Below are 10,020 nucleotides of genomic sequence, written 5' to 3'. Positions count from 1 at the left end.
CTTTGGTAATGTAAATATAATATGGCCAATATTAAAGTTATTATTACATTAATCATTATTAGTTATTACAGCAGTGAACTCGAGCTTCAGTAAAGATTCAAGTTGCAGTTATTTATATTACCTATCACCTTAAATTTTCAGTCAAAGACAAGTATCTTTGACAGTGTATATATAGATGTATTATATATAAGAGACAAATATTGGTCTTTTATTATGTTGGCATTACTAAATTTGGCTCAATGCTTACATATGTGTAAAAAAAAAAAAAGTTTCTGATAGAATGAAGAGTAGAGTTGGAGGTCTCGAGACCACTTTTACGTGGTCTTGGTCTTATCTTGGTCTCGATGGACTTTTGTCTTGGTCTCGGTCTTGGTCTCGCTGTTTCGGTCTTGCGTTCTCAAATCGACATAGTGTTCGGGAGATTTGGAGTCAACCATCAGCAGAGCGGGGGGGTGCTTACTGGGCTTAATCCCGGGTCATTTTTTCAGAAGCATGGGGTCTTTTGGAGTGTAATTTGTTAGTTAGATGCCTGACTGACAACTGTATAAAACAAAAACAACGCACGAAGCACAGAGCGCACCGTCGTAAATTCTCCCTAATTTTGGTATGATCTGAACTCGGGCACTAGGCGACTGAGCACAGCACCCATGTGAGCGAGGGGGGAGAAGCTGCTGCCTGCGAGTTTGCTGCAGACAGAGGAGAGCTTAAGTTTGACCAGGTACCAAAAGCAAATCATTCGTACTGAACTAATAATGTAAATATGACTGTGTATCACAAAAGATTGATATCAAACTGATCACTTGGTTGCATTACTTGCTCTTCGAGTGAATCAACAAATGGATAAATAAAAAGCCAAACAGCAATGCTGATTTTTTTAGAGAGTCTTAGCTTACATTTCATATTTTCAGTTGTTACCCTCCACGGCTAAACAAACTCTCTAAATCGGTTTCAATTGTGTACTGATGAACACAACAATGGACATAAGGAGCTTCTTTCAAAGAAAAAACTCAGATGTTATTTTATATATTATGCTTTGGATGTTGTTCAGTATATCTATGCAAAACAAGAGGAATTTCAATACACAGCAGTATATTCACAGTTGAAACCAGATATTTACATACACTTTAGGGAGAAAAACATAAAAAAAATTTTTACTGTTAAACATCAATTTAGAGTAAACTTTTGTTTTAGATACATAAATGTTGAAATATCTTTTGAATTAGTTAAATGTCAGAATAAAAAGAGGGAGCTGTCTATTTTAATCACTTTCATCAAATTTAGGAGTACATATACACTAAGTTTATTGTTAATTAATAAGAAAACTCCAGACGATTCCATTCTGAGCTGAAGAAGCTTCTGATAGGTTAGTAGAGTCCATGTGAGTAAATTGGTGGCACACCTGTGGATGCATATAAGGCAAAACACAGAGCCTGTTTCTTTGAAATGGGAAAATCAAGAGATGTCAACCAAAACACCAGGAAAAGAATTGTGGAGCTCCATAAGTGTGGCTCAATTTTGAATACAATTTGGTGCCATTTGCAATTAAGAAATACAGACAATTTCTCTCTTTACTCTTAAAGTTAATAAATATGTTTTTTTATATTTATCAATCTAAAAAAATAAACATTTAGTCTGATTTGATGTTACAATTAAAAAAAGTGTTTGTGTTTTTATCTGAAGAGTACATCAATATCTGGTTTCAACTGTATATTTGATGATGTTGGTGTTTGGCTTGATGAGAGGCAGAGAGAGGGAGGGAGAGGCAGAGAGAGAATGACGACAGAACTCATCAGAACATTCAGACACAGTCTGTTTGACCTGCTCCCCTCAGGCAGGAGGCTCCGGTCCATTCGCACCAGAACCTCTCGCCACAAGAACAGTTTCTTCCCCTCTGCTGTTGGACACATGAACAATAACCACATGATTGTCCCCGCCACTAACACATGACCCTACGCTGTGTCACTGCATCATTTCATGTTTGGCACTGATCACCACCTGCACTCATGTATATATCTTTCTACGTAGCACTCATAATTCTTATTCTCATGTATATATCTCATGTATATCTCATGCACATATCTTTCTTTCTACATAGCACTTTAATTCTTATTGTCTGCACTGAAGCACCGCAGCAATTTCCTAATGTTGTAAACCTCAACATCTGGCAATAAACCCATTCTGATTCTGATTCTGATTCTGATTCTGAACATGTATCTCGTACCTAGTGTTTCTTTTTAGATACCATTTGTTACTTTTCAAATTCTATATTTATTAAGTTATGCAGGCTTGTTTGCACAACAAGGCTAAATAATTATATAAACTTTTCTCAATCTAAATATTGTACTTTGGTAGAATTAAAAAATAAGTGTAGTGCAGGTCTATGATGATTTTTAGTGCTACTATAATCTAGTTCTGATTCTGGTTCTGTCTTGGTTACTGTTGTAGTCCTGTTTTAATTCCGGATCAGTTCTGGGCCTGGTTGAATTGGGGTTTAGTCCCTGTGTCTTGATACAGGCCCGACTTTGTTCTGCCTTGCTGCTTAATTAAAAAACTAGTTTAAGGTGTGTGTGCGTGTGTGTGCGTGTGTGTGTGTGTGTGTGTGTGTGTGTGTGTGTATGAAGTCATTCTTTTTTTTTTTTTTTTTTTATTGAACAAAACTCAGACCATAATAATCTTTCAGTCATTTCTACCCTCACTTAATTTCCTTTCGCTGCTCAGCTCTCACAAAGTGGCTCAGTTATGCTCCAATCACTCCATATTGTGGCCAATCACATGCGAGGATATAGGATAATATCATTATGTGAAAAACAGAGAGGGTGAGAGACGCGACAGTCAAGTGGAGCATCCGTCTGTCCTCTCAGTAAGTGAGTGAGAGTAGACAGCGGTGAGGAGGGCTGTGCGAAAGCAAAAACTCATAAATATGCCTGACACCCGTAAACGAAGCAGCATCTGGCTGCAGTTTAAAGACTTTTTTTGTCTCGGTCTCAGTCTTGCTCTTGGTCTCGTCTTGACTCGGTCTTGGTCTCGTCTCGACTTGGTCTTGTCTTGGTCTCGATACCCTCTGGTCTTGGTCTTGTCTTGATCTCGGATTAGGCGGTCTTGACTACAAGTCTAATGAAGAGTAGACCGATACATGAAATATTCCTTTATTGGGTGAAAAAAATCATACCATTTCATAACTGCTTTAACACTAGATTCACTAAACCTGCGCAAATTTGCATAACTTCCCTCAACTCACCACCTACTAGAATTACTGGGGCAGATTCTGATGGAGGAGAGGTTTCATTTGTCCAGCAGGCCACTGATACCTCCTCAGAAGAATCTGTAAAGGAGACGGAACAAGAACCCAACATGCCTCCACGGAAGAGGCCCTGTGGTACTGGGAAGCCCAGCCAGAGCCACACGGCAAAAGACGGCACTGTGTGGGTAGAGGAGGACATTGGAATGCCCAGTGCAGTAGCAAATCGCTCGTGCTTCACTGTGCAAGCTGGACCCACAGAGTCTGCTAAGGTTTGTCACTGCCATATTACATATGATATTTATATAAACCCATTTAGAATGAGGTTCATGTAAATTGACCATTCTCTATTTGTTTATCTTCTGACAGCGTAAGATTACAAGTGTGCTCCAAAGCTTCCTTTGCCTGTTAGACGTGGGAATGCTGCAGACCACGTCCATGTGTACAGTCCATCAAGCCCACAGAACAAAGCCGGACTGGAATTTGTCAGTTCATGAACTAATGGCATTCATTTCAATCCTGTTTGTAAGAGCAATCATGTGTCCTGTTGGTGCCATTGTGGACTGCTGGTCAGAAAGATTTCTGATGCTAGTAATCAAAGAGACAATGCCCTGAGATTCATTTCAATTATGCAACACCTTCGATTTGATGACAAGGACACGCGGGCAGAACGAGTGAAAACAGATAAATTTGCGGCCATCTCCGACATCTGGACACGCTTCAACAAGAACTGTGCTAAGAGTTTCACTCCAGGAGAACACATGACCATAGATGAACAGCTGTTCCCTACCAAGGTTCGTTGTCCATTCACGCAGTATATTGCAACCAAGCCAGACAAATTTGGGACCAAGTTCTGGATGGCCACGGATTTGGACGCCAAATATGTCTGCAGTGCATCTCCTTACTTGGGAAAAGACCCCAGTTGTCAGAAGGGAGAGAGGCTGGCAGAGAACGTGGTCATGAAACTGAGGGAGCCGTTTTTGGATAATGGGAGAAACGTCACAACAGACAATTTCTTTACTTCACTGTCACTGTCGCACCGACTGCTGCAGTGCAAAACGACGTTACGGGGCACGGTGAATAAAGTCCGGCGTGAACTAAGAGCAGCAACACGCAGGTGGCCAGTAGCGGTTTTCTACAATATGCTGGACCTGGCAACGGTGAATGCCTACATTTTGTACAAGGCATGTACAGGGTGGACAGGCAAAAGAAGATGGTTTCTGAGTCTTCTAGCTCAGGGGTCCGTTCTTCGTACCTCGCTAAGTAAGTTAGCTGGATTTGATTGTTGACGATTTCGCGTGATCTTGGATCGTTCGGTTCTCCGAAGCTCATCCGGGACTTGCTGTCATAGCAACAGATCCGTAAGCGTAAACCTGCTTGGGAGCAGGCTTACTTTATGTAAACAGGATTAGATTGCGGGAACTCAGGTATGTCCGCTTCATTTATACGAAAGCAACAGCGATATTTTACCACTGTCCATCCATCCATCTTCATCCGCTTTATCCGAGACCGGGTCGCAGGGGCAGCAGCCTAAGCAAAGAGGCCCAGACCTCCCTCTCCCCAGCCACCTCCTCCAGCTTATCCGGGGGAACACCAAGGCGTTCCCAGGCCAGCCGAGAGATATAATGTCTCCAGCGTGTCCTGGGTCTGCCCCGGGGCCTCCTCCCGGTGGGACATGCCTGGAACACCTCACCCAGGAGGCGCCCAGGGAGCATCCTTGTCAGATGCCCGAACCACCTCAGCTGGCTCCTTTCGATGTGGAGCAGCAGCTGCTCTACTCTGAGCCCCTCCTGGATGGCCGAACTTCTCACCCTATCTCTAAGGGAGAGGCCAGCCACCCTTCGGAGGAAGCTCATTTCTGCCGCTTGTATCCGCGATCTCGTTCTTTCGGTCACTACCCACAGCTCGTGGCCATAGGTGAGGGTAGGGACGTAGATCGACCGGTAAATTGAGAGCTTCGCTTTTACACTCAGCTCCCTCTTCACCACGATGGACCGGTGCAGCGTCTGCATTACTGCAGCTGCAGCCCCAATCCGTCTGTCGATCTCCGGCTCCCTTCTCCCATCACTCGCGAACAAGACTCCGAGATACTTGAACTCCTCCACTTGGGGTGGGAACTCATCCCTGACCCGGAGTGGGCACTCCACCCGTTTCCGGCTGAGAACCATGGCCTCAGATTTGGAGGTGCTGATCCTCATTCCCGCTGCTTCACACTCGGCTGCGAACCGTTCCAGTGCGAGCTGGAGGCCCTCACCCGATGAAGCCAACAGAACCACATCATCCGCAAAAATCAGAGATGAGATTCTAAGGCCACCAAAGCGAAAGCCCTCCGCCACTTGGCTGCGCCTAGAAATCCTGTCCATAAAAATTATGAACAGAACCGGAGACAAAGGGCAGCCCTGGCGGAGCCCATCACCCACCGAGAACGAGTCCGACTTATTGCCGGCAATGCGAACCAAGCTCTTGCAACGGTTGTATAGGGATCGAATAGCCCGTAGCAATGGGCCAGACACCCCATACTCCCGCAACACCTCCCACAGGACACCCCGAGGGACACGGTCGAATGCCTTCTCCAAGTCCACAAAACACATGTAGACTGGTTGGGCAAACTCCCATGCACCCTCAAGTATCCTGGAGAGGATAAAGAGCTGGTCCAGTGTTCCGCGACCAGGACGAAAACCGCATTGTTCCTCCTGTATCCGAGGTTCGACTAGCGGACGAACTCTCCTTTCCAGCACCCTGGCATAGACTTTCCCAGGGAGGCTAAAGAGTGTGATCCCCCTGTAGTTGGAACACACCCTCTTAAAGATGGGGACCACCACCCCGGTCTGCCAGTCCAGGGTGGTGGACTGTTTTTCCATAAATAAATATTATCAATGTAACTAAAAATAATGCAGTACTTGATTCTTTTATTGATTTCATACAGATACTGTACATACAGGTCATTTCCTAAAAAAAGGGAAATGTACTATTAATCATTCTATTTCATGTATTTGATTATTTCAGATGTAATTCATATTTTAGAGTAGTAATAGTAAATTACTTCATGTAATCAAGATGAGAGACCACGGCTATAAAAGCGAAGGTGGATCTGGGAAGTCTGTCGCAGCCATGTCCTGTCCGTATACGCGAGCCACCCATTGCAGAAGGTGCAAGATTGATAAGGAGAGTTTTCAGAATTCAGCGTATATTGCGGGATAGACAGGATCCTTTAGCTCAGCGCGACAGTGTGCTCATGGAGAGATATCGATTTTCCCGTGAGGGTATTATTTACTTAACCAACTTGTTGACGAGGGGGTGCAGGACCACCACCTGTCTTTTTCTGCTCTGCCCTTTTCTTGATTGCTGTTATAAACAAACAAACAGATTATTTCAGGGTCTCTTTTCAAGAGACTAAAAGCAATATAAGTGATAAATATTACCATTCTGTAGAATATTCTTATATTTCACTTTTACTTGTTCCCATGTTCTAGTGGGTCCTGTTGTGGCTCTAATGTGAAAGAGGATATAATGTGATATAATATAATATGATAAAATAAATTTACTCTACCGCCTACTGGTGTTGGCCAGAGGGGCCGATGGCGCGATATGGCAGCCTCGCTTCTGTCAGTCTGCCCCAGGGCAGCTGTGGCTACAACCGTAGCTGCTTCCACCAGTGTGTGAATGTGAGAGTGAATGAATAGTGGCATTGTAAAGCACTTTGGGTGCCTTGAAAAGCGCTATATAAATCCAATCCATTATTATTATTATTATTATTATTATTATTATTAAATTACTTATGAGTTTAATTTGTCAGCAACTTTCTGCCAGCCCTCTCTCCTTGCTTTTGCAGCCTTTGCAGTGTTCCTTGCGTTTTAATTAAACTCTGAAACTCCTGAAATCCCTCAATCAAGAGTTCTTGCTCTGCTGCCGAAAAATACTGAGCGCGCTCCTTCGACATTTTCGCCGACCAATCAAAGGGTTGCCGATCAATGTTTCTACTATCGATGCGTAGCCCCTGTTAAGCCACCCAGTGATCTCACATTACTTCGTCCAGCTATACTAATCGTCAACAACAGGTGTGTTCGGAGAACTGGAATAGCGAGCTCAAAGTTGGCGCGATGATTTGATCTTGGATGTGTCATTTGATCTTGGATGTAGTAAGCGAGGTATGAAGAACGGACCCCTGGAGCTTCGTTGCCGATTCATGTAGCACAAGGAAATATTAGCACAGAGGCAGGCTGCTGAAGCTGCTGCAGCTGCTGTGCCAGGGACTGTAAAGACAACGCAGTGCCAGTGGAATTTGCGCAGGGCTAGTAAATCTAGTAGTAGGGACTTGCACCAGGGGAGAAAAGGCTCAGTAATTCTAGTGTTAAGTCATACAGAATAGATATCAGGGCCTTAAACAGGCTGACTTCTGCTAAATGGGTCAAACTGGGCAGAAAGTATACAAACACATAACATCCTTATAGAATATGATGTAACAGTATAGATCAACTTACCTCAAAATACATAAAACATATAAACAATTACAGCAATATGATGCAACAAACACAGCAGTACTACTAATCCAAAATACTCAAAGCTTCATAGAACTGAAACAAACATTTATTTTTAGGTCCATTCTGCTGCTGATACATACTTTGCCTTTCATAGTGTGTAACTTGAAGACCCTGAGTACTTTCTCCCACATTGAAAATACTTGAACGATAACATTATTTTAACTATTCCTAATAAGACTGATTCAGGACAGACAATTAGTTATGTTAAACTTTCCTAGCAGTCCTTCACAAACGGGGAACAGTCTGTCTATTCTCTCCATCTGTCAGCTGCTGCTGGCTCTTCCTCCTCCTCTTCCTCACACACTGCTGAGTTTGTCCTGGTGGATCATCAGGGGTGCAAAGCCTCACAGATGATGTGCAGCAGTGGGTCCCTCAGTCTGTCCTCACTCTGGACACTTGCAGTTGTCACATTTGGAAATCAAATGTGTGATAAGCTGCAGGATTCAAACAGTGTAACTTATAAATACATGTTCATACTTTTATTACACAATCAGAGAGAAAGAAAAGGAGAGAGAGTGCAGGTCAGACAGACAGGTGATAGTCTCAGGTGTATACACTGCTACAAAACAGCACAAGAGAAGGAGGATTTACCCAATGTATATACCAGTCACCCAATGTATATACCAGTCACCCAATGTATATACCAGTCACTGTGCGTGTGTGTGTGTGTGTGTGTGTGTGTGTATATGACAGAGATATATAGATATCTTCTTCCTCTACCCCCCCCCCACAATTTTTGCACATGTCAAGGAGCGTGTCAGGCTACATTTCACTGTGTGTTATACTTGTATAACTATGCACGTGACAAATAAAGAACCTTGAATTTAGTGTTTGTGTTATTACGAGTGCTAAACAAGAAGAGGTCCCAGATGGCACAGTGGACACATGTGTGACTGCTGTGATTAAAGCATCTTTCTTTCAGCTTAATGAGTGAACCGTCAGCTCGTTCATACACACGTTAAAGTCCGTTTGGCTCAACACCACCGAACAGAGGCAGCAATATAACATAGCTAACATTAACAGTGCTTTGAATCCTGCTTTTGCCGTGATATTCAGGACTGCCAACCAAGCAGAATCACTGACTTTCAGCTTGTTGTGTTTGTGGATATATGACTGACTTTACTTATCCATAAAATTATCACATTCTCTGTAGGATTAAGGTCGACTATTGAACGGCGTATATTTTAAAGTAAAGGCTTTAAAACAAGGTTACCGCTGAAAGTACAAACATCACTAATGTCACATAACTCTGCCGACATGTGGCCAACAGTAATGTTTTAATGTTCTTCATTATTAAACATTCGCACATAAATAAGTGACATAATATTCAGTACTTACTTTTAAATGTTTACTCTTCGGCTGCCCTGCTTCAGCCATCCGCCGTTTTTTGTTTTTTTTTTTGAAAAAAATATCCACACCCACCGCCGCACTATGAATTCTAGGATATGTTGGGCCACGAATGATATAGCTGACCCATCCTTAAAATTCGGGGAAATGAAGGACGGTTTTTCGGCCGCATTTGGAGCAGCCTTTGAATTTGGACAGCCTTCGTCATGTTGCTGTGACGTATTCGGCCTTCAAATGCGGCTTTGAAGGATGCAGACCCTGAATTTGGACACGCCATATATCAGGGGTGTCAAACTCCAGCCCTGGAGGGCTGGTGTCCTGAAACTTTAACTTTTACCCTGCCGCAACACACCTGAATAAAATTAGTAGGTCATTAGCAAGAGTACAGAACTTGACTGCATGCTGAGGTGACAACCCCCAACTCTACTCAAGCAAATTTAAGTAAATGAAAGTGTTTGGAAAAATATACTCTTAAAAGTATTTTATTCTATGATGTTCATTAAATCATGAGCTGCTGTAACACAAATCAAATGGCTGAATTGCCACCTCAGCGTGCACTCAAGTCTTGCTAATGACCTACTAATTGTATTCAGGTGTGCTGCAACAGGGACCCATTTAAAAGTTTCAGGACACCGGCCCTCCAGGATAGGAGGTTGCACACCTTTATATAGAGCAGGGGTGCCATTCTTTTTATGCAGTGTCTCTTCCTCAGGCAAAATGGGACAAAAAAAGAGATTTAAAGGACTCTGAAAAGTCAAAAATTGTAAAAAGTCTTTCAGAGGGATGCAGCACTCTTGAAATTGCTAAGATATTTGGGTGTGACCACAAAACCATCAAACGTTTTGTTGCAAATAGTGAACAGGGTCACAAGAAACGTATTGAGAAAAAAAGACG

The sequence above is a fragment of the Aulonocara stuartgranti genome (genome assembly GCF_965226115.1).
Source record: "Aulonocara stuartgranti genome assembly, chromosome: 23".
Classification (NCBI taxonomy): Eukaryota; Metazoa; Chordata; class Actinopteri; order Cichliformes; family Cichlidae; genus Aulonocara; species Aulonocara stuartgranti.
Note: the sequence above shows the minus strand (reverse complement) of the source record.